The following is a 26,983-nucleotide window of genomic DNA, read 5'->3' on the forward strand; positions in this document are numbered from 1 at the left end:
AACCACGCTCATGTGACGGTGCGGGTCGGCTACTTGCTTCCTTTTTTTTTTAATGGGAGCCTCTCGAAACCGACACCATCAGTACCATAACTGAGGTGACCGTGGAAGATGAGGAGAAAACACACCAAGCAAGGGGATGGTGAAAAGTGCAAGTGCTTTTATTAAAAAATCAACAAAAACAAATGTTCCAAGAGTGCAGTGCTCGAAATCCATAAAAATAAAGGCGAGGTGAAGGTTAAAATGATCAAATAAATGAGTCCATAAAAACGAGGTTAAAATTCAGGCAGGAGTCTTCTTTAAAATTCTCAGTCCCTGGTGCTTCCTTTTAAAAACCGATGTCTCTCTGGCTTGGATTGCACAGCACAGCGAGATATCCTTCAGTCTGGCCCGTGTCCCTGCCGCCCAATACACAACATTCCACAGGGAGCCACCGGACCCTGCTCCCTGGTTGCTCAACAGGAGTGACGCTGAGCGCTGGTCACACGATACCTCCTGTGGCACCATTCCCGTCTGCGTGCTTCTCTCTAAGCACTGACTCACTCCCGCTCCTGTCTTTCTCTCCATTCCTTAACCTCCGCTCTCTTTTTTGGTTTTCTTTTCTCTTGCGCAAACATAATCTTGAGACTCTGTGGGCACAGCGTCTCAATCGTGCAGAAAGCCAATGAAGCAATTTAGAAAGACCACACCTTCACGTGCAAGTCCGTCTTGCCCCCATTACTCCAGCAGCTCCCCACAGTTGTGCGTGCACACCCACGGAGAAAGAGCTGGCCAATTGATTATTTATTAAAAATGGCCATGCTTTTTGAGTCGCGGACCTGCTATACCACAGCTCCGTGTCTGTAGAAACCAACAGAATATTACACATCCAAATTAAACAAAAAGAAGTTGTCTTACAAAATTACATAATAAAAGTATTCAGCTGAAGATTCAAAACAAAGATCAAAGCATCTCAAGGGCTGTTGTGTGTTGCTCTAATTCACTTCTGCTCATTAACATTTGATGTAGGCCTTATAGATTTCAACCCATCTTACATGGACAGCACAGCTGATGTAAATATAAGACTCCTAACCAGTGAATTAGAAGGAAACGTGGATCTTCAAATCAACAAGACAATCCTAAGGGGATGTCCATGTTCTGTTTATGATGTGCAGTGATTTTTCTGGAAGTATCTATTTAACAGTATTTTATCAAAAAACGCATGCATTTAGCACATCTTAGGCCTACGACTTAATACCTGACATGTGGATTATGCGACATAGGTAACGACGTTATATTTTTCTAAAGACTTTTTTCACACTGTTTACTGTTGTGCAGCATTGGTCACCATTGGCTTGTATTATATCACAAACTTTATTATCTTCATTCTAGATGAAAAATGAGAGTAAAAAATGTTTCTCTGCTATCACTACAAACTACATCAAATATAATTTTTGGTAGAGTATTCCTTTGAGAGTGTTAGTATGTGTGTGCGTGCCTGAGTGAGCTCAGTGATGGATTTATTTCCAGGGCTGCCTGGATAGCTTCTGGACCCCAAAACCTTGAATTGTGGGTTTGACAGTGCTCTGTTATGTAGACTTAATAGAAACTTCAAGTTAGCAAAAGTAACGTTATGAGAGTTTCGTCATTGCATACTAAATATCTTGGTTATATGTGTACAGAGCTGGGCAGTGATACCTAGAAGATGTTCCTACAGCTAATTAAAAAGCAAACTGAGCTTCACCATAAACTGATCAGTGGCCCATGCCAGTCTCAGTTATGCAGGAACAATGATCTTTCTATCAATAGTTTTACACTGTTCTCCTCAGACTAACACTTGACTGTGTTAAAAGTGCTTTTGGCTTTATACATACGTTATAACTAAAGACACATCTTCTTAAAATAAGACTACCGCCAAATAAAGATGGATGGAGGATGACACTGTCAAAATATGGGTTGGATCAATTGGGAAATGTTATTTGATAAATATTTTTGCCAGATCTTCTGTTATAGCAAGGTCATTAAACCTACATCGAAAGATTTTTGCACAGATAAAAAAAATTTCAATTGCAGAACAAGAAAAGGTGTAAAATGCTTTAGTGTGATTTATGCCTTAAATAATAATGACATTTACTGTGTTATTCTGGGTAAAGTAAATTAATCATGTTTTTTAATTTCTTGTTAGAGATGTGATTTTTCTTTTTCTACTGAAAAAGGTACGGTTTTTAATTAATACATCAGAATGTACTTCAGGAACTGGTAAATTATGGACAGTTAAAGAATTCAAAACAAGGCAATCACAGGATTAAATGTGATCCTTTAGGTCTGAAGTTTAAGGTCATGAAGCAACGAAGGCGTATACCTACTAAAGAGATATCTAGTTTTAAAAATAAAGGACTTCATCAGGGATTGAAGAGCTTATTGTTGCAGATGTCAGTGGATCCCAGTGATCACAACTTGGGACCAAGCTGGAAGAAAAAAAATGGTCCAGGATTAGTGGCGATATCTAATATTCCATAAAATGTCATCTCCATCCATCCATCCATTTCCCAACCTGCTGAATCCGAACACAGGGTCACGGGGGTCTGCTGGAGCCAATCCCAGCCAACACAGGGCACAAGGCAGGAACCAATCCCAGGCAGGGTGCCAACCCACCGCAGAAAATGTCATATCATATTATTGAATGATAACATTTAAAACATATGTATTTTTATTTTAATCTATAAGGATTAAGTGGTATTTTTTTTTACATTTTGGTTTTGATTTATTGATGTATAGCTTTTAAGTCAAATAACTGGTGTGTATATTTTGCAAAATAAGAGAAATCTGAGTTTTTCAAGATAACAAATTTTTTTTTTATAAGTGAACAAGTAGTAGTATTGCTATGTAATGGAATTTCAGCAACAGTATTTATTTTACTGATCATGTTAAAATGAAGAATAATTATTTTGGTTGCATTCAAAATTACATACAAAAACAGAATTAATATTTAAGATACTGAGAACTATAATATTTGAATAATAAACTTAGACTATATTACACATAAGTACTCTACAGTTCTACTAATATGTCATGTAAACTCATATTGATTTATTTATTATTACTTATTCTTCACTATTCTTACCTAATCTAATTTAATTTGTTTCTTGTAACTATTAATCTTGTGAAGCATTTGAGCTACATTCTGTGTATTAAAAATATGACTTAAAAAGTTGAGTGTTTACAGCCATAAGACATTCCTTACTGCTAAAACAGGCTCAGGAATTCAAGAGTCTAGGTTTTTATGTATTTTTATTTGAATCTATTACAATTAAGTGGGATTTATTTTTTATTGTGTTATTTATTCCTGCTGGACTTTTATGACTTAAAATCTTGCAGATAGCATTTTGCTTTTGGTGATCATTTTTCTTTGGTCTTCCTTTTTCTACCTTGTTTTGGTGTTTCCAGACTACAGATTTCTCCCAAGTCTCTCCTAAAATATTTTGACTATTTCTGTAATTAGTATATCAATGCATTTGGAAGTTGTGCTAACCCAGACACCTGGAAAATGCATAGGTAAAAAATAAAACATTTAATTTTTTTTTACTGTTGTCAGAAGTAATTCATTTACCAAAATAAAATAAATAAGGTGTTTAGGAATTAATTGCGCAACACTATATTGTCAATTTGGAATATGTCAGGGGATTTACTTCAATAAATTTTCCTGATTGACTGCTTTAATTGTTATTGTAATCTTTGTGTCATTTTTTTTTATTAATTTGCTTTCATTTTGCTGATATTCTGTTTATTAATTATGTAATATTTGATTATTCACAGTAGTGTTTCTTAAACTATGGATCTGGAGTTTGAGTGTGCCGAGTTATGAATTACAGTGGTATTGAATGAGAAAGGGGCACAAACATTTTGCAGAATGCCTGGCGATGGGTCATCGCAGGTAAGGGGAAATCGCCACTTGCTCCTTTTGTCCACATGTGTGACAAGAAAATCAATTTGATTCAATTCTTCAAGTGGTACAGGACAATGATCATCAAAGATTCATCGGACGCTCCGCAGCAACTGAGGGTTGTGAAGATATGCATGGAGGTAAAATTGAATCGTGAGGGAAAAAAAGTTTAAGAACCAGTGGTTTATGGAATATTTATCATTTTGCAAATATGGCATCTTTACCATCATCTTGGACCCAACATTGGGTTGCTAGGGGGCAGGAACAGGAAGCCACAGCAGTGTGATATTATTATGAGTTATGGTATTTAATCGGGTGCAACACCACTGTTAGCAGTCTAAGCTTCTGGATTCTGTTAAATATGGTGCAATGGAGTTTAGGGTGTGATATTAAATTTAGGAGAATGATTTTTGTGCAAGTTATTTTGACCACGATTTTTTTGTATTGTGTTTTGGCTTAGCTGCGTCTTTTTTCTGTGCTGGTCTTTATGAAAAATATACGCTTGGCTTCTTCTGGCCTGTGCAGATCAAGTTTGGAGCCAGACTTATTTATCTCTTAGGGCTCCCTGGGGCAACTAAAACAAATGTAAAAACTCTAAATGTAAGACATCAGCAAAAAATCCTTAAAGCAAAAATAAGCAAAGTAACAAAATAAATCTGTTATGTTTTCCAAATATTGAAACACACTGTAGTCTTTTATATTGGTTGGGCCTGGTGACGTACCACAACACATGACTTCTCTGACACAGCACCAGCAACCAAAAACAATGTGTCAGCTTCCTTCACAAGAAAACAACAGATTGGTTAACCGTAAAATATTCAAAACTAACTATACCCCGTGGCTTTGCCCACGTAGCAGTGAAACGGGACAAACTTTAAAAATCAATAAACAAACAGGTATCGCTAGCTAAGCGGAGGCAAGGTACACTCCAAAACATGGCGAGAGATAGAATGATTAGAAGGGAGGCTGGTATGGGAGTGAGGAGGGCCCTGCCCATCACTGCACTCCTGACATCACACTTCCCCCTCCCCTCAGCCCGCAAACTCTTGTCTCGGATTAGTGTGAATATATTACTCCTGCAAACGATATATACTGTAATTCTTAGCTCGATGAGAGAAGTCACAAAATCAACCTAAATGTTTAAGCAAATTCCAGGAAAAAACCCTATCTAAATAGCTAAGCGGATGTAAGATATGCCCCGAGGTTGGCACGTGAGTAAGGGGGGGCCCCATCCCACGGCCCTCGGCCCTCTGCGTGTCTCTCGGATTCATGCAAATAAATCGGTACCGCAAGTGAACTATGATACTTAGCGCGATGAGAGAAGTCGGAATGTTGAAGCAAATTATAGAAAAAACACAGATCTAAATCCATTAAGTAGTTTTCTCATGAAAAGCAGACAGACATACATACATACATACAGACAAACGTTGGATTTTATATATATAGAGATGACACTAATGCAGATCAGAATTAAATAAAACAAAAAAATTTTTTTGATGTTACTTCAAAATAGCAGTCATGTTATCTGTGTTTTAAATAAGAGCACTTGTGTAAAAAAAAATCTTGAATTTGGCATAACATTTAGGCATTTTCAAAGATTATATTAACTGATATGAAGTTCAGGGCATTCTACATTTTTTCTATTTTATCAAAGAGTCAGTTATCACATTTTTGTTTATTAATTTTTTTTTTTGAATGAGTCATATTCAAAAACAAAAGTGATAAAAAAATGCAATTATATATGTTAGAAAACTACATTAAATATCTACTTTTTAACAGCACCTTATAATGTCATGTAGTTAAAAATGGACCCCATAATGGCTTGTGGTGGCTCAATAATTTTTGTACACGTAAGTTTCTAATTCAAATGATGTGAAAATGGCATCAATTGATGAGCTGTTAGTAGTTGTGCATGGTCTCAACAATTGTATTTATTTATTTATTAAAATGGCTCTGTGGCTAAGGATCTGCATTGGTATCTAGAAGGTTGCCAGTTCAAATCCTGTTACTACCAGAAAGGATCCTACTCCGTTGGGCCCTTGAGCAATACCCTTAACCTGAAAATTGCTCTAAGGTTGTTGAACAGTGGCTGACCCTGCGCTCTGACCTCCAAGGGTCATACGAAAAAACAGTTTCCTCTTGGAGATTAACAAAGTATATCAAAATGTAAAACATCAAACAAAAGGGATCCCAAAAAAGATAAAAACCCCAATAACCACTAAAGTGGTGTTTGGTGTAATGAGTCCAATCCCCTCTTTCTGAACTTTAGTAACAATGCCACACCGCTTAGTTGTTACCTGCTAAATGCTCACACTGTATCAATGATAAAGTGAAACGATCAAAATAAAAATAACTATAGAAAGTATAAAATAACAATCAACATTACTCCATGAAAGAAGAAAAGGATAAAAATTAAATTCCCCATTTTTAGTCCGTTTATAAATGGTAACTCCCTTTCTAATCCCATGCTCTCTGCCCCTTCATGTGTGATTAATTAGTTCAAATCACCTTTTAGCTGAAGGTTGATAACATCCATTCTTTACAATAATAGTCAGCAGATAATTCAGGCTCAAGGTACTTTATAATGTTACATAAACACCAAGGACATGTTAGTTTAATCTTTGCTTCTACAGCGACACATACAGAATTTGTTTTCTCTTCCATCTATATTCAGATACTTGTGCATAGGCCTCCCGTGGAGTTTTGACGAACCTGTAATGTGATCCTAGTAGATGTCAGATGAATAAAAGATGGAAAATATACAAAACAGAGAAGTCGATGTGACTACTCTCAAAGTAAATTTGAAACAGCAAACTAATTATAGATTAAGTCTCTGTGTTAAGAAAGTTGAGTCTGCAAATTCTCCACTGCTTTTCATTGAGAGATTTTAAAGGTTTAAAAACTTTGTATAGCACAATCTGTTTGAGATATCTCAAGGAAGTTTGAACTGTCTTGACAAATTTCCTTGAAAAATAAGTCTGCTACATTTGAACAAAGTTTGTCCCCTAGGGGCCTAATTGTTTTATGTGTACAGAAAGACAGACATGAGCATCACCATAGGAGCTTCTTGCGTTATATGAAAGCACACCAAAAAAAGGAAGACATTTTGGACCGTGAATGTTTGTAGCCTCTTAATACTAGAATCCCTGAAGGCTACGACAAAAATTGTAATGCCAGGCCACCTTAAATTCCTTTGCACCTCCTCATCAGCGTTTTTGTTTTGCAAATGTGTCGATCAATACAAGTAGCAAACAGCCTGCTATCCCATCCCCGCCACTGACACAGCTATAGTTCTCCCAGCTCAAGTCTGTTTATGTGGGTGTGAGGTGCCTGGTGTTGTATAGTGTAAATAATATATTGTTATTTGGAATACATGCACTTCATGTGTGTTCTGTGTCTACAATGATCTGGGTAAATGTAGGATGACAGGAAATGCGAGGCAAGAAATATTGAACACATAACAAACAGAATTTTTTTCATGTTATAATAATGACAAAATGGAGACGTGAAATGTATAATGTATGAAGACTGAAGTCCAAATTTAAAACAAACACTTTCACAAAAGGATGGGATGGGATAGCAGGCTGCTTGCTACTTGTGTTGATCGACACATTTGCAAAACAAAGACGCTGATGGAGAGGTGCGAAGGAATTTAAGTTGTAATCCCGGGATTACAACTTTTTTCGTAGGCTTCAGGGATTCTAGTATTAATGGATTGCATAGTTGTCTTCAAGCTTCTGCCAGCTGTTGCAGTCTGATGTGTAGCTTCAGATAGTTTCATGACCCAATCTCATCCTTCTCAACATGACTAACCCTAAGTGTTAAAAAGATCTTCAAAAAAAGTTGGAGAAACACTGAGATGCTCAACAGAAAAAAATAAATAAAAATGATATAAATTATGTAAAGACAATATGAACTAAAGAATTAAAGTTTATGGACAGATTCATTTTAAATATTAGTACCCTATAAGTAAAAATAAAGTTTCAATGTGAACTTTAAGAATTAAACTAAACAAAATGCTTATGTTTAAAGACTACACTGGTTAACAAGTCCGTCAAAGTAAGTGACAGGCAAAAAAAAAAAAAAAAAAAAACTGACATATTCTTATGTTATAAAGATGTATTGTAATTTAAAACTGCAGCCAATTGATTAGCATGTTATCTAAGTTTCCTTGGCTGAAATACAAATCTGACTCTGACTAATCACTTTTCAGAAAGAAACAGAAGCTCAGCTGTAAACAGTTTCTCTGCATTCAAGTGTTGTTTTTTATTAATAATTTTGTAAATTACTCTTTTGAAGTGAAGTGTGCATTGTTCAGCAGAACAAGAGTGCAGCTGGGTGCACTTATGGAGATGATTAGGCGGCAGCAGTGTTGAGTGGGTTATGAATGAAACAATTAGAAGGGTGCAAATTACCTTTCATGTTCAGGGTTCATCAGGGGTTACCAGAGTTCTTACGAGATAAGCCTTGTGTTGAACGAAGGGTGCCCACAGCTAAATTCTGTTCAGCAGAGGCAGGAGTGAAAGGAAGCAGTTGTTATTTTGTATCCTGATTTTGAGAAAGTAAATTTATAGGTTTATAAAAAAAGGCAGCACTGCTTTCACGGTTTTATTGTTGTTTTATAAATCCTTAATGTCTGTTTCAAAGTTTATAACACTAACTAAAACGTATAGAAATGTAGATGTTTAAGTACCAGTATTTGTAAACTTTGCAGCCAAGTACAGTCTTATTCTGTTGGACAGTGCATAGGTCTATGAAAAGGGTAACCAGCATCAAGGGAAATGATCAGAAACTTTCAAGAAGGACATAAAGGTGATATTTGCTTTCTTTTTTCTTTGTATTCCGGTTGGTAAAAGGTGGCAACAAGGCAGAAGAGTTAGTAAGATGAGATGCCAGTCCGCACAATGAGAAAAAAAACCTGCATGACAGACAGAATGTGTCTAAGGATTATTTTGGAAATATATAAACCCGGCGACAGTGAACAAGAAACAAAGGCATTGTCAAACAAACCAAAGATCAAAGCTAGAAGTCAGAGTTTGAAATCAGCAATCAAAATCATAAAGAGGTAAAGGCATTACCTGTAAGTTGGGTGCAAAATGAAGTCAAAACCAGAAATACAATCCTAGAACTAAATCCTACATGAAAAAGTAACGTGGCAACAAAGAGATGTTGTTTATTGTATAATGCAGTGTGGATCACCCTGGCTGGCACTGCCACCTGAACCCGATACAGACAAGCATGGGACACAAGTTCAAGGCACATACGTTTTTATTTTTCCTTTTGTTCCTGGTGGGAAACGCCTTCCCCATTTCCCACAGGCACAACACAGTTCAAAGCACAGCATGAACACAATACTTTCTTTTCGGTTTCTCTTTCTTTTCTCCTTTCACTACTCCGGTCAAGCTTCGTCCTCCTCTTCCTGACTCTGGCTTTCTGAGTAGTGGCTGCTGACTCCTTTTATAAGGCACCCAGAAATGCTCCAGGTGCTTGATAACTCATTTCCGGCAGCATTTCTGGGTGTGGTGGAAGAACTGCTCATAAGGGTTTCAGCAGCTCCTGCCGTAGCACCAGGGCCTGCAGATCCTAACAGGGCTGCACCAAACTCCAACTCCCATGAAGCCCTGCAGGAGTCCAAGGCACCACTGCAACCCGGAAGGTTTACCATCTAGCGTCCGGGGGAAGGTAACGCTCTGGCCATGCTTACTCCCCGAGTCCTCCCAGTGTGGAGGCGTCCCGGCCGCAGGCTACAGCAGGCTGTGAATATTGTGTTTAAGTATTACCACTTCTGTACTGTTAGCAACAAGAGGATCTTGGTCACATCACACTTTCAAAAGTTTCATTGTGTAAACAAAGTAAACAATATATGATTCAAACTAAACTTACTGTATCAAAATAACTAAACCTCAGAAATGAAATCCTTATTTGAAGTAACCCGAAAAGTTGCAAAATTGGACGTATAACAACCTGTAATTATGACAATGATACCCCAATGAAGTTATACTGAATCTTGAGGTGTGAGACGTTCTTCACATATCTTGTGCAGCTGTGCGGTGGTAACATATGAATAGGCCAGATGGCAAAGAAGAAATGTGCCACTGCTGACTGTGGGAAAACAGTTTTACTCCAAAAAACATCTTCAGATATCTCAAAATGTACTGTAGAAATCCTTTAAATATTGCGACGGATGGCCAGGGACATTACCCAGCCAGGACGCCAGCTGGGTGGAAGGACCGAGGGAGAGACCATATTTGGGATATTATCTTCCTCGAGACATTAGAGGGCAGTTTAATAGTACATTTTACCTAAATCGATATATGATACCTAAGAAAAGATACCATTGATATTTTTTTAATTGTTACTTCTGAGATTCCTTATTTAAAAAGACATATGGCACTGGGGAGAAAGGAATTTCTCAAGAGATTTGTGTGACTTTTCAAAGCAAATACCCTCTCTGATTTTCTGAAGTTAAGTTCTGCGTGTAGTAGGTGTGTGTCATCCGTTGTGATGTTGTGATGATTTCTATTTATTTTTTAACAGTGCTCTCTGACACACACTTACCAGATCGTCTACTTCAGCCCCGATCACTTCAGCTGCATGTTTGGTAATCTGATGAAGCGTTTTCTTATTTTTTTATTTGACTACTAAACCAGGCAGTGAAGCCGAAAGTGATAACAGAATGTAACGCATTGCGATAAAAGGACAACATTAGCTCCTTGTCCACTTTAAATAATCAGTTTTCAGAGAGGAAATAAAAGCGGACTGTATTTAGAGAATATTTTTTGTATTTGTATTTCAATTAAGATTATCATCTAGTGTAATACCTAAGTAATTACAGTGGAACCCCGGTTTACAAGCAGCTCGGTATACGAGTAATTCGGTTTACGAGCCGCGATCCGAGCAAAATTTCTGCCCGGTGTACGAGGCTTGCCCGTTTTACGAGCCGAGCTCCGAAACGTCACTGCTAGTTTCCGCTTCGCCTTTCTTACCCGGAAACCTCTACCCCTTCTACCCAGAGCCATATCATACATATTGGGCATTAACCATGTCTTCAAAGAAGGTAGGAAGTGGAAAGGACAGCAGCAAGAAGAAAAGGATGCTGTCAGTCGAGTTGAAGCAGGAAATTATAGAAAAGCATGAGAGAGGTGTGCGTGTGATGGAACTTGCCAAAATTTGCGACCGCAGTACGTCCACGATATGCACAATACTAAAGCAAAAGGAGACCATAAAGAGTGTAAAAGTAGCAAAAGGCATGACCGTAATTACACAGCAAAGGTCGGCTGTCCACGAACAAATGGAAAACCTGCTGTTATTGTGGATAAAAGAGAAAGAGTTGGCAGGAGATATACTTACTGAAACAGTCATAAGCGAGAAAGCTCGCATCATTTACAATGACCTGAAGCAGAAAGAACCATCCACATCTACGGATGTAGTAGAACCAGAATTCAAGGCTAGTCATGGATGGTTCGACAGATTTAAGAAGCGATCAGGCATTCACTCTGTCGTAAGACATGGCGAGGCAGCAAGTGCAGACCAGAAGGCAGCTGGCGAGTTCATCACACGTTTCGCGCAGCTCATCGAGGCAGAATGTTACATCCCCCAGCAAGTTTTTAATTGCGACGAGACAAGGCTTTTTTGGAAGAAAATGCCCCGCAGGACATACATCACAGCAGAGGAGACGAAGATGCCAGGACATAAGCCGATGAAGGACCGCCTCACCCTTGCATTGTGTGCAAATGCTAGCGGTGACTTTAAAGTGAAGCCACTGCTAGTCTATCATTCAGAGAATCCTCGAGCCTTTAAGACTCACAGGATTCTTAAAGAAAAACTGCAAGTGATGTGGCGCGCCAATCCAAAGGCATGGGTTACGCGGCAGTTCTTCATCGACTGGGTAAATCTCTGCTTTGGACCTGCGGTGAAGAAGTATCTTCAAGAAAACAAACTGCCTCTGCAAGCGTTACTCGTCCTCGACAATGCTCCAGCCCACCCACCCGGTCTCCAAGACAACATCCGGGAAGAATATCAATTCATAAAAGTCCTCTACCTCCCACCCAACACGACTTCAATCCTGCAACCGATGGATCAGCAGGTCATTTCCAATTTCAAAAAGCTCTACACGAAGCATCTGTTCAAACGATGCTTCGATGTGACAGAAAATACGGAGCTAACACTCCGAGAGTTTTGGAAAGAGCATTTCAACATCGTGCAATGCCTACGCATGATTGACCTGGCGTGGAAAGAAGTGACCAGAAGAACACTGAATTCTGCATGGAAGAAGTTATGGCCTGATGCGGTTGCAGCGAGGGACTTTGAAGGATTTGGTCTTGATACCGAGACCGAGATCGAGACCGAGACCGAGACCAACGTGCCCGACGTAGATCCAGTGCATGAAATCGTGTCCCTCGGCAAGTCGATGGGTCTGCAGGTTGACGAGGGTGATATCAACGAGCTTGTCGAGGAACATGAGGAGGAACTCTCAACACAGGAGTTGCTTGAGCTGCAGGACATGCAACGTACAGAGGCTCTGCAAGAGATCAGCGGTAGTGAGGAGGAAGTCGAGACAGAGAAAATTTCGACAAGTGAAATTAAAGAAGTGCTGGGAATGTGGGAGAAGGTTACAAGTTTCATTGAAAAGAAACATCCAGAAAAAGTTGCAACTAGTCGTTCTGCAGCAAATTATGATGACACCTGCTTGGCTCACTTCCGTAAGCTTTTAAAAAGCAGGCAAAAGCAAACGTCGTTGCATAGGTATCTTTGTACTAAAACTGAAACTGCTATAAGTGAAGGTGCCGAAAGTGCAGCCAAAAAGGCAAAAACAGATGATTAGCATAAAAAAAAAATCATACGTACGTAATGTTAAGTGTTAGGCTAAGTTTAAAGTTAAGAAAGTTTATTTTTTTACAATTCATGTACGTAGGTACAGTTAAGAAAGTTCAATTTTAGTTTTTTTTGATGTGAAGGTGCCGAAAATGCAGCCAGTCCTCCCTCCCTCCTTCCTCAGCAACTCTCCGTTATCTGCCGCCAAGGTAAGATTACATTTTCTTAAGTTGGTTTATCTTTTATTTAACTATATTTACTAATACAGTATTTTGATGTTTGTTTCTTATTTAAAAACATGTTTTTTTTCCATTATTTATGATATTTTGGGGACTTTTTGGGAGGGCTGGAACGGATTAATCTCATTTCCATTATTTTAAATGGGGGAAAATTTGTTCGGTTTACGAGCAGATCGGGTTACGACCTCGGTTCTGGAACGGATTAAACTCGTAACCTGGGGTTCCACTGTATATTCAGTCATTATTTCTGCCTTCTCCCCCAGAACAATAATGGGTGAACATGCAAATTTCTGTCTCTTAAAATCAAATATAATTTATTTGGTCTTTTTGACATATAACTCTTTGAGGAGGCTGAATATTTTTTTTCAAAAAACACAGTTTTCTGAAAAGCACACAAAGCAGTAGTTTCACACAGAAATCAACATAAAATAAGATGCTGTGGATGTTCTATCAGACAGTTGTGGCGAGCACCCTCTTCTTCGCAGTGTTTTGCTGGGGAGGCAGCATAAAGAAGAGGGACGCCTCATGCCTGGACAAACTGGTGAGGAAGCCAGGCTCTATTGTAGGCACGGAGCTGGACAGTTTGACATCTGTGGCAGAGCGACGGGCGCTGAGCAGGCTCCTGTAAATCATGGAGAATCCACTGCATCCACTGAACAGTATCATCACCAGACAGAGGAGCAGCTTCAGCGACAGACTGCTGTCAATGTCCTGCTCCACTGACAGACTGAGGAGATTGTTCCTCCCCCACATTATGTGACTCTTCAATTCCACCGGGGGGGGGGGGGGGGGGTAAAAAATATTATACAATTTTATTGACTGTTATACCTGCCTCGCACTCTCCACCTTTCACTTTTTAACTTGCACTGTGTTTTTATCACTCTTTAATTAATAATGTTTTTATCAGTATGCTGCAGCTGGATTATGTGAATTTCCCCTTGTGGATTAATAAAGTATCTATCTATCTATCTATCTATCTATCTATCTATCTATCTATCTATCTATCTATCTATCTATCTATCTATCTATCTAAAACATTTGTTGCTGCCAGGCTGTCTTCACGTGGCAGGGGGCAGCAGCAGCAGTCGCAGTGCATTGCAATCTGGTTTGTAACTCTTGTCATTGTAAGTGGCGGTCATCTCAGGCAAACTTTGCCATAGGCACATCAGATACATGAACTTGTTCTGCACCATGATCAGTTGGGAACCAAACAGCTGATGCTGGTACCTCACATTCGTTTTCGATCACTTGTTTCAAAATCGGAGTCGGACAAGTCATAGTCCAATTCAGAGATAATAGGCAAAACGTTGTCCACGGAGTATTTTGCTTTGCACATTTGCTTTGATCTCTCTCCAGATGTCAATGCCATTTTTGCCGTTGTTTGCTTCTTGCTACTCTCGGGAGCGCAGCAAATCTCGGTCACACCAATGAGGCTAACTTTTCTTCTAGCAAAGAGAGTCCAACTAAAACATAATGCTGGGTTTTGTCACTGTTTAAAGTTGATTATCACCGTCAACCCCTCCTTTTGACATCCGCCCTGAAAGAGTTAAAGTAAGATCATTCTTATTGCTCCACTTTACCAAACAGTCCAATTGATTTAAGTAATGGCTTTTATCTTCTGCAGCTATTTCTCTCATCAATATGGTGTCATCAACATATTTCATAATAGAGCAGTGGTTATTGTCAGTCTCAGGTCACTTGTGTATAGAGAAGAGTAAAAAGTAAAGGAGACATAAGACACATGCCTGCGGACTTCCTGTATTTGAATGAATGATTTTTGATAAAGTGTCCTGTATTTTGACCATCTGTGAATGATTTTGCAAAAAGTCCTGAATCCATTATGTAATAAACGGGATAACATTCATAATGTTCGATATCACAATCAGTATGTGAGGCTGGGTGAAACTCTAAAGAAAATTCCAGAAACAGTGCTCTGACATATGAACCAGGCTTATTGAGAAAAGTTCAGATTTGATGTAAAGTAACCAATAGAGCATCTTCTTCACTTCTGTTTACACAGTAAGCAAACTGGTGGTTATCTACAGTGCTACAAAAGGACTCCATTTCCCAGGTGTCCAGAGGGTATTGTCCTAATTGGACAACTGCAGGGAGCACATGGACTGATGGGGAGCAGGAGGGGCTGTCAGGAACTTTAAAATAACAGACAGTAAAGGGAGATAAAAAGTCAGTTGTTTTATTTCTGTGTTCACCTGTTTGTTTTTGCCATTTGCATCATCTGCCTTGGACTATCTCTTTTTCCTGGATCACCGCCTGTATGGATATATGAACTTTCTTGTGCCTACCTGTCGTGTGAATACAATACTATACAATACAATTTATTTTTGTATAGCCCAAAATCACACAAGAAGTGCCGCAAAGGGCTTTAACAGGCCCTGCCTTTTGACAGCCCCCCAGCCTTGACTCTCTAAGAAGACAAGAAAAAACTCCCAAAAAAACCCTGGTAGAGAAAAAATGGAAGAAACCTTGGGAAAGGCAATTCAAAGAGAGACCCCTTTCCAGGTAGGTTGGGCGTGCAGTTGGTGTCAAAAAGAAGCGGGGTCAATACAATACAATACACAGAACAGAACAAATCCTCAATACAGTATAAAAATAAACAATTCACACATAAGGAGCAGAATTTAACAGAAGATGATATCACATAATATGATTTGGATTTGTTTAGACTCCTGGAGACCTCAGCCATCAAGCTGCCTCCCCCATTTGGCCATTCCACAGCTGAGACAGTGCTGGGCCAGCCAATCCGATGAAAGGACCCCTCTGCCCCACGATTCCTGCGATCCTCCATCAGGGATGATTTTACCTTAGGCAGGCAAACAACTTTGCAGGTGGGCTGTGGCACCAAGTGCCACATTTGAGTACCGAGAAGAGAAACAGAATAGATGAGGGTTAGTAACAAATTATAACTATCATGTTACTTATGTTTTAGTGCTAATAACTAACAACAGAGATGCAGTCTGTACAGTTAATCAGCAGCTCTAGTCAGGGTGTTCTAAACTGAAGTAGTGAGTCTTCAGCCGAGATTTAAAAGCTGAGACCGAAGGGGCATCTCTTATAGTAGCAGGCAGATCATTTCACAGTTTAGGGGCCCTGTAACTAAAAGCTTGACCTCCCACTGTTATTTTATTAATCCTTGGAATCATAAGCAGACCGGCATCTTGAGATCTTAATGTGCACTCTGGTTTGTAATTCATGATAAGTTCAGACAAGTAAGCCAGACCTTGGCCATTTAATGCTTTATATGTTAAAAGGAGGATTTTGAAATCTGCCCTAAACTTAAATGGGAGCCAGGGTAAGGATTTAAGAACTAGAGTTATGTGTTTGTATTTTCTTGTTCTTGTAATAATTCTTGCAGTAGCTTTTTTGATTAACTGGAGGCTGTATAAAGAACAGTTTGAACATCCAGTGAACACGGCATTGCAGTAGTCAATTCTACTAGAAATAAATGCATGAATCCTGTTTATTTAGAAAGAGCTATAATTTCCCAACATATTTAAGATGGAAGAAACATGATTTGGACAACTTTGTAATATGCGCTTTAAATGACATGCTAGAGTCAAAGATAACTCCTAGATTGTGGGCTGATTCAGTAAAATAAATGGGGATTCCAGCAGAGTTAAATGATGTCAAAATATTGCTGTGATCAGCGTCATTCCCTCCAACAATTAACATCTCTGTTTTATCTATGTTAAAGACAAGTAGTTCTCATCAAGCCACTCCTTTAATTCACTAACACAACTAATTAAAGACAGCATCGGAGAAACTTCATTTGATCTAAATGAAGGGTATAACTGGGTATCATCTGTGAATAAGTGAAAATTAACATTATGTTTCCTAATGATAGATCCCAGTGGAAGCATGTAAAGTGAAAACAGTAAAGGTCCCAGTACTGAGCCCTGCGGAACACCATATCTCACTTCTGTGTATAATGATGGAGTCCATTCAGCACATTGCTGTACATATTGGAATTGATTTGATAAATAAGAACTAAACCAAACGAGCACAGTGCCTGTAAGCCCAACGTCATTTTCTAGCCTGTGCAGTAAAATAGAATGGTCAATGGTGTCAAATGCTGCACTTAAATCTAACAACATAATTACAGTGGAGTTTCCTTCATCAGAGGATATCAGAATGTCATTTACAACCCGCGTTAGTGCCGTTTCTGTACTATGACCAGTGCAGAAACCAGACTGGAATTTCTCAAATAAATTGTAATGCATAAGGTGTGACTCAAGCTGATTGGCGGCTACTTTTTCTTGTATTTTAGAGAGAAAGAGTAAATTTGAAATAGGCCTATAATTATTTAGTATGTGTGGGTTTAGGTCTGACTTTTTAAGTATTGGTTTAATGACTTACACTTTTAGTGCATCAGGTACAGTGCCATGCAATAATGAACTATTGATGTTTAGAATAGGCGCTGTAAGAACATCCATTGCACATTTTACTAGTTTTGTTGGCACTGAATCTAGGTAACAAGTAGTGGGTTTGATTTTAGAAATTAAAGTTAAGACTTCCTGCTCAGTTACAGGATTAAAATTACTAAAGTGCTGAATGCAAGTGAGACAGGGTCTGCTAAGCTAGTATGCAGCTTGTACTGTGATGCTGAGATCTGGGATCTTGTATTTTTAATTTTTTGAATAGTGTGTCGGATTTACCATCACCATCATTGGAGGGAGTGCTCCCAAATCTCACCACCCCTCACTGCATCAGGAACACTGGTAGAACTGTTTATACATTTCTTACAGCAAACTGTTCACAGGCTCATCATTTTGTTGCTTCATTCCACATCATCTGTTTCCGCTGCTTTCAGACTGTTTATGTACTTGGTTGTTAGTGTTTACTGTTAGGTGTTTATCGTGGTGTTATTTGTTTTCATCTTATCACTGCAAGAGAGTAGGCAGGGTTATCTGTTTATTTGTTCTTTATGTTTTTGTTTCATTTAATATACAATATTATTATTTTAACTACTGTTAATTCATGTATCTGTGTGTGAGTGGTGCGCATTGGGCCAAGGCTAGGTGCGTTCCTGGGGTCCCACCAAACAAATAAACAAATCAAAATCCCTACAATGCTGAGAATCTCAGAGGCTCTAGACTGCTACACATTAATGGATGGATGAATTATCTTGCTATTATTATTATTATTATTACATGCTACCCCCTGGTAGTAGCTGCATTTTTAATGTAGATGAACCAGAGTGCCCTAGAAGGGAGGAAAAATGCCTGCTAACTCAACTTCACTGCTGAGCACAGCTGAAAAGACAGAAATCCAAGCAGCCTTCAGTTTTCCACCTACCCTATTGCAATTCAGAATTAACAAGTTTGTAATACCTGAGTAGAAAATATCTAATTTTATATCACATAGCTTCTGTGGTAGGCTTCATTTTCAAGCAATACTGGAAAATGAATGTGCAGCAGGGACGTGCAGTCAGGGGAGGCAGAGCCTCACCTGTCATTATGAAAAGTAAAAAAAACTAATAATGATAACATATATTTGTCCACTGGTCTGTGTTATAAATTTGTTTTCTGTATGATTCCAATAATTTTGATCATTTTTATAGTCAAAATCGCTGAATTGGCACATTTCCTGTTCAAATACAGGGGAGAATTCGCTTGGTGCGGCAGCGACAAGCAGAGCCTCACCTCGGACTGTGCTCTCCCTCACACACTGGGGTGATGCATTGCGTGCCTTTTGCTGCCTCTCTGTGTGTCGCCAATGTAATGTTTGCGGACATGTTTATTATACACGCTTATTATATTTAATTGAATGTGTGTGACATACTGTATTTAGTCTTGCTGATCGGACATAAAACTTCAGTGAAAAGGCTCAAGTTGCAGACAGTACCGTGCAGCCCTGAAGGGTGCAGATGTGAGCCAAACAGGTGCTTGTTGCTGCTGTTCTTCTACGCCAATAAGTTAGTGATATTAGAAAGTCAAGTGCACTGCGGTGGTCCGTTTATTTTTATTTTTTTGTTCCAACTTACTGCCAAGATGGAAGATTAAGACTTTTAAAACTAAAGAAAAATAAGGAGGACTTTTACAAGAAAGTAACAGATTTTGGTGGAGAAGGATAGGCGCATGGACTTCATTTACAAATAATGGTAAGAGTATAAACAATTTTCAATTTTACAAAAAATGGGATCAGATTAAGAAAAAAAAACAATCCAAAATTTAAATACTAAATTTTGACCTTAAATAAAATATTATTTTGTTTTTCTTGTTATTCTTTTGTTGAACAGTTTGTATTAAAATTGATCAAAGCATCAGAATTAAAAGCTTTTAAAAACAACTAAATATTTATATTAAGGTCAAAATTGAAATCGTTTTTTTTTGTACACCTCTATAATTTCATTTATACTGAATGAGTGTGAATTGTGGAATTGCAACAGTAAATTTAGAACACATGGAGGGTGCCGAGCAAATGTGCTCTCTCCGCTCTCTCTCGTCGCTATGAATGTAATGTTCTTTCTTAGCCAGATATGTGCCTTACCTATGTGTGTGTAAAGAATGCTGATGAGATATGAAACATAACCGTTAGTAGTCAATGTGCATGCTGCCAATTGAATAGTGAATAAGCTACTCTTTGGGGTACATATATTTGTAGATCTGACTCTGAAGGAGTCAGTGCCTCACCAGCAAGATGCAGACTGAAAATGTTCCTGTAATTTTATTGCTATTTAATACATTGACTTCTGGACCATCTATTACCAGGATGCTGCAGTATAGGTCTGTGCCTATAGGATAATTAATGAACTCTATCAAAATTTGTGAAAATGTAAAGAAATGTATTAGAAAGCAACTGTTTTATTATCAACAGTAACTCTGACAAAAATGTAAAGAAACTGTTAATTACTTTATTTTGACCAGCAGCACAACTAAAGTCTGCAACTAAATGAGAGTCCTAGAAACAATGGACACAACACAGAGTGCAGCCTTAAAAGAGCATGTGCCGTAAACATAACGCGTTTCTTTGTGATGTTCACACTTGTTGCACACAACACATTTGATAGTTGGTGACAGCGCTCAGCGGGCTGCAGAATGTCCAAGATGTTCTGTCTTGACAGTCGTGACAAGTCGGATGCCTTGTAATGAAGAAACTCCTTTGGGTCAGCTATCCACATCAGCTGACTTTGGGTCAGCTATCCACATCAGGACCAGGGCCTACAGGTTTCATATCATCCAAATGATTGTCAGTCTCAATCACTGTTAATATCATAATCATATTCATCTTGTAACAAATCTATTTGCTTCAAAACATCAGCAAGCTTTATACCTTTCTCACAACAATATAACTACATGCTGTCAATTTATACTGAGATACGAGTTCTATCATACATCGCACCTTGACAGGGTCAATGAGATATGACTTAACTCGTACCTCACATTCAAAGTTTTCATTTCAGCATTTTGATATTCTCCTGCTATGAAATTATGAAATACAATGGTTAATGGATTCGTTCTACCAGATGTTTTTGTATTTTTATTTTTCAACCACTAAGACAACAGTGTCTGTGCAGGAATAAAAACAGCAGGTTATTCTCCATAGTTATTCCATGATGTTTTGGAGTGAAAGGAGACTCAAAAAACAGATATTACAGAGAATGACATATAATCTGACACTAATTCAGCTGGAGACTGAGTGAAATTGAAGGATTTATTTTCCTAGTAGGATACAGGTTAGTAAGCCATGATGTTTGTGGCACTGATCTCTAGGCATTGAATCCTTTTCCTCCTGAAGAAGTTAGACAGTTTGATGAGGCAGGAAACAACTACTATAAAATTGTATTTTGAAGGAAAGCAATATGGTGTGTTTGTAACTTAGTGGGTTCATTTTTAAAGAAAATACTCTAATGATATATTCAGTAAGAGATTTTTTTTTGGAAAACACATAAAACAATAATTTCGAATGCTGCCCTGTCCAACTCTTGTACCCAGTGTTGCTGGGATATGCACCAACTTCCCACAATGTCATATAAGAAGGCTAGAAAATGGGTAAATGAAGGGAAAATTATGCATACATATGATTAAAACCATGTTCTAAAATCAGTTAAGAGGATCATCAAACTCAGCCTTTCCTGAAGAAGCTATACTGTTAGAATACAATTTAAGAAATAACTTCATTTTTGGGACTGGAATATTGTGAAAACCTTGATTATTCACTTAAATCCCATAACATCAATTACAGATAGATAATGAGCCTATGCAAATTTGGCAATAGTCCTGAAATGTTTCCTTTTCCTTTTACTGATAATTACTGAAGGAAATAAAGCTACTAAATGATGAAACTGATTTTATTTTTGCTGAATACATAACAGGCTTTTCAGCTCAGTGCTTCTTTCACACATTCTGTAAATGAAAAAAATGAAATACAGCTCTCAGTAATTAAATTAACTGGAAGGCTCCAGTGCAGCTTCACTTGCAATAATAACTGGGAAAATGCTTCTGTGTATTTTGAAAAGAACATTTATTATCAAATTATTGATAAAATGTATGGGCACAGATCTCTTGTTTTAAAGAGTTTTGTGTCATAAAGTTATCAGTGTAATACAACACGGCTAGTCAAGTCTTAAGCACACATAAAGCTTGGTGATTCTGGAGTCATATATTGCAGAGGCATCAGCTAATTCCAAAGAATTACCCAGGACAGGAAACATTCAACAGGAAACTTATTCTAGAAGTTATTGTGATGTGATTACTACTCACTGAATTCGGTGACATGGAAAACGTCAATGCAAAAAAGAAAAAAAATTTTCAGGTTACTTGTGCCACATAATCCATGTGTCTCTTATCCAGATGAATACTCAAAGTGCGCAACACACATGAATATTTTGATAAAGTATTATTAATACTTACTTCCAGAAAAATCAAAATAGAACGTAAACAGGAAGGAAGCATTACTATAATTTTGTGCTTGTAATTCCACTTTTCCACCTCATTCATTGGTCAAGAGTCCTGCCTTATAAGTATTCTGTAAGCATTAATAAGATGTTAGCAAAAAAGCATGTGTTTTGTATACTTTGAAGAATCGACTGGTTAACAGACATGTGAATTATGCTATATGAGTAATGTGAGATTTTTTTTCTTTTTGCAATGGATGTTTTTCACATTGTTATTGGACAGAATAGGTTGTCATTACCTTCCATTATATCATAAACTGTTTTCTCTCATTCTGCAGGGACACTTGAGATTAAACATTTTTCTCACTAAAACTACATGGAGTAAGGCATAAAAATATTTTTGGGTTGACTATTCCTTTGAAAATGTCTGGGATTTTCATAGGAGGAACTGGAGATCCTGGGAATACAGTGACATGGCCTAAATAGTCCAGAGTTCATGCACTGCCACTCTCTCTAAAGCAAGTAAGTGGAAAGTGAAGCAGTATTTTTCTTCAGATCAGTAGTGCATGATCTATCAGATAAGTGCCAACTAAAGACTGAACACTATTATACTTCAGCACAAGTTAAATAAGTGTGTTACATGATGTGTGAAAAACGTAAATTAAAAAATGAAGTTACGAACTAAAAACTCTTACAATAAATCATTCCAAATACAATAATAGATTGAAGTAGAGAAACAGATAATCATGGAGAGCCCATATTAGAGGTGTCAGGGGTAAATGAAGTATGAAAAAGAGGGTTATCGCTTTTTGAAAAACAACATGGATTCTAGCCAAGATGGGAAGGATATTCCATAACTGAGCTTTCAGTATTGAGAATCAGTGAGCTGAAGACTTTCTGCCCCTCAACAATGGCATTACCAGATGCCGCGTGGAAGCAGACCATATGGGCCTGACTGATCATATGTTACTTGCAACAGTAGTGTTAGCCTGCTCACTCGCAATTCCTTTAGATGTTTTTCAATCCTAAAAACATGAAGTTCACCCTGAAATTTTTGTGCTCCTCAATTCCACCTTGAAAAGCTCTTGCTTTAGACTAGGCTTTATGTAGATGTGTATATTTGGCATTTTGTAGCATCTGTGTTTTTGTGTTGATAGCACAACATGGCATTACTGCCAAAGTAGCTACGTGTTAATGAAGACACCTTGAAAAGTGAGCTGTGAACAAATTAGTGAAGGATGCACAGATCCCGACTTTGATTACAGCAGCTCAAGGACACACAAATGTAGAGTGTTATTGCTTTCATTTCTAGGGGTGCTTATACTTTGGTGAGAAGAGTTCTTCGCTACAATTTTTGGAATTTATACAGCATAGTGAGTGATGAAGAAAAGGTGAGTTTTTTGCATATAAAGTTGTTGTTTGGACATTTCTGTGTTTGGAATCTTGTTACCTTTATATAATTGTAATTATTGTCTTGTATTTCTGGGATAAACATCAGCATGTACACACATTCACAATTATCACATAACAGAAAACCCCACAATGTATGGTATTAATTGTGGTAAGTTTATGCATCTAGTAATGAATGAGCAGCAAACCATGAAATCCTTGCTGCAGAGCTGATAGACGGCAGAGATCGTACATTCACATAGGGAAAATAAATATATTAATTAAAAAAAAAAAAAAAACTTGATAATACTTTAGTTTAAGTAGTGCAAAAATGCATCCATTACTTGCATACCATTATGCAACAAGACATGTATAAACGTGATAATCTCACTAACAAAGCATCAGTAAAGTGTTTATTCATCTGTGCAATGTGGCCTGCTAAAACAATGTCAGTTATATATATATTTATTAGGGCTGGGCAAGTTAATGCATTATTATCACGTTAACATGTTAATTAATTAACGCTGACCATTATTTTATCGCGAGTTAAAGTAGTTTTTGTTATTATTATTATTATTATTATTTTGAAAGCCTCAGTCTCGCTAGCAATTGATAGAGATCATTGATCTTCTTGTTACAGTGCTTTTCGATACGCTTTTGATAGAAAGAAAGTTAGCTTTGTTGATTTGACCTCGATTCCCTGCACGTGCATGAGTAGAGAAGAGCAAAAAGCTTCTAAAATGGTATGTGGAGAGATACCAAAGTGAATGCTCAAAGCAAAACTTTTTTTGCATTATCACTGAATCGGACTCTGATTTTGATGTAAGTGATCTGGAGATGTAGATCAAAAACGAAAGTAACGTACCGGCATCAGCTGATCAGTCCCAAGCTGACTGTGGTGCTGAACACGTTTGTGTAGCTGATGCAACTATGGCAATGTTCGCCTGGAAGGACAGACACAGAGAGAAGGTACCAACCATATTGAGTTTCACTGCAACTGCCACTCTGCACACCTGTCTCACAAAGACAGCCAGGCAGCCAGCCCACCTTGTATTACTTTAGGCCGTCGTACGGACCCCGTGTAGCCACAGCTGCGGCAAACTGCAAACAGGCGCCAACAGCAAGCACAACAGGCAATATGTTGATTTATGTGAGAAGCCATTGCTTTGTGTGCTTTTCAAAAAACTGAAAAAAAAATATTAGCCTTCAAAGATTTGTTACTGAACATACGATTGTTTATGCTGCTCCCCGATAAAAGAAAATGTTTCTGCTGGTATCTGTTCAGATAAAAAGGAAAACAGATTTAGAAATGTTAACTTGTTGTTCCTCGGAATGTGCCTCAAATAATGTTGTGATCGTGGCTCTGGACTCTGAGGGTAACTTGTTTTTCTATAACAGACTAGATAAAACGTTAATGTCCTGGCAATGACAAATAGCTTTGGTGTTATATTTGATTTGATTACATTAATATTTTAAGTTGACGTTTACAAGAAATATTTTAACTGCTACTACGTAAAGGGAATACTGCTGTTAAAAAGCACTTTATTTGTTTAAAGTGTTTGCAAACCAAATACACACAATACACTACTTTTGAGTTCATTATTGAATTTTGCACATAAAAATGTGATTGTTGTGATTGTCTGCGATTAACCACGATTAATCGCAGACAATCATGCGATTAATCGCGATTAAAAAAAATTAAACGCTACCCAGCACTAATATTTATATATATCAGATATATTTCTCTTGATATTTCATACTTCAGTATAATACCTGTGAATCTTTCATATCAGACACTTAATATGCCACACTGCACAGAGATAAATAACCACTTTACGGATGCTTTATCAGCATAATTAACACCAAAAAAATCCTTTGTTGAAGTATTGTTATATATAGTAAAGGAGTAAAAGATGTGTTTTTGCAGAATGTATACTAAAGTTATACCAAAAACTTGATCCAAGGTAAATATAGTATGAGAAAACTTGGAAATAAATTATGGGACAGGTACTGTAAGTTATTTACAAGACACCAAGAGTCAGTTTCAGTGTACCTGAGAATGTACCATACTAACAGTGGATCAAGACCAGATTACGTAGTACAGAATTGGGAGCCGATGACCCTCAGGTTCTAAGTTTTGTCTCTGTGAACAGTGGAACGTAATCAATCCCAAGTTTAATTAATCCACAGCTAGACTTGCTTTAGCTTTATATTTGTCTTTGGTTTGCTCAGTTGGCTGTCTGATTGTGTTACGACTGGGAGTCCCACAGCATGAAGTACAGAAAAGAACTTCCAAAAATGCCCACTAGAGGGGGCTATACCGCCAAACCTCAACTAGATAAAGAGGAAAACACAGAAACTTTATACAAGTAAAAAAAGGTTTATTTTAACAAAAATTCTCTCTCAATATTACTGTGAGGAAACTGAAAAGTACAAAAAGCATACAATGGATGCAAAGTCAATTCCAAAAGCAAACAAAGTCCCAATACAGATATTTAAAGAATGGTCAAAACAGAGCAATAAGGTCAGAAATCCAAAGAATCACTAGGCATCAAATAGTACAAAGACAGACTCACTAAACTCCCAAGCAAATTCGAAATTAACCACCAGGAAAAATGGGAGACCCTCCGGATTAATAAGGTTGGAGGGCAGTTAATGGCAGTGACCGGCAAGTGGCCTGGCCTCTTGAGGGATCACCCACAAAACACATGGGACATAACCAAGGCATTGATACATAAACAAAATAAAAAACAAAGAATACAAATAATAAGCACAAGCAATATTAATGTAAACAAAACAATCAAAAACGAAAAAAGACATCAAATAAAGACAGAGGAGAAACCTTAGCTAAAACATGATTGCCAGATAACGTCGGTACGCCGGGAATTAATGTCTCACCGTTTCTAAATTAACAATGTGCGTCTACACATTCCTCTTGATTTTAAGGGACAGAGCACAGGGAAAAACTACATCCTCGTGTAAACTTGTCAAAGATAATTACAATCATTAAGCTATATAGTATTTGATCAGCTGTTGTTAGTGTAGAAGTCATTCACTTGAAACATACGAAAAGGTCCTGAAATCCATTTATATAAAGTAATGACAATGAAAGGTACAAGCTAGTATAATCATATCCCAAGCATAATTGTATCTTTCTAAAATACAGGCAGATCTGCGATCAGGGTCACCACACTGGTGTGCACCGTGGAGCCCTGATTGCTAAGGGGCTTTTTGCATATGCAAGAAAAAAGTAATGCTAGCATTATTCTGTACACGTGAAATCTCTAAGGAAGTCCACCCCCAGCTTATTTTATTTTTATATGTGATGTTCATTGAGTGTAAATATAGTATGTGCATGTGACACCCTGGGGCCTGAGCAGGTCTGTTAACCTGGTTTTGCTATAACTCATTTCCCAACTATTTAGATAATACAGAAGAGGTCATATTTCTCATTCAATTATGCGACCAGCCTTTCCTAACAACCATATTAATGAAACAGTAACCAAAGCATATAAAATACCTACTCAGACGATGGACACAATTTGTAAGGAGTGTCTTGTAGCAGCGCAGTCTTCACAGTAGAGCACGAGTTGTATATAATACTGTGAGAGATCTCATATCAGACTTGGAGGACATCTGCACAGCTCCATGATACTCCGAAGAAATACTGCATGTAAGAATCTGGTGGCATCATTCAATGCACAAGTTACGATCTGGCAACCAGGTGATTTCTTAATTGGGCACATTGACTCTGCATCTTTTTAATGA

The sequence above is a fragment of the Erpetoichthys calabaricus genome, chromosome 13 (genome assembly GCF_900747795.2).
Source record: "Erpetoichthys calabaricus chromosome 13, fErpCal1.3, whole genome shotgun sequence".
In the NCBI taxonomy this organism is placed as follows: Eukaryota; Metazoa; Chordata; class Cladistia; order Polypteriformes; family Polypteridae; genus Erpetoichthys; species Erpetoichthys calabaricus.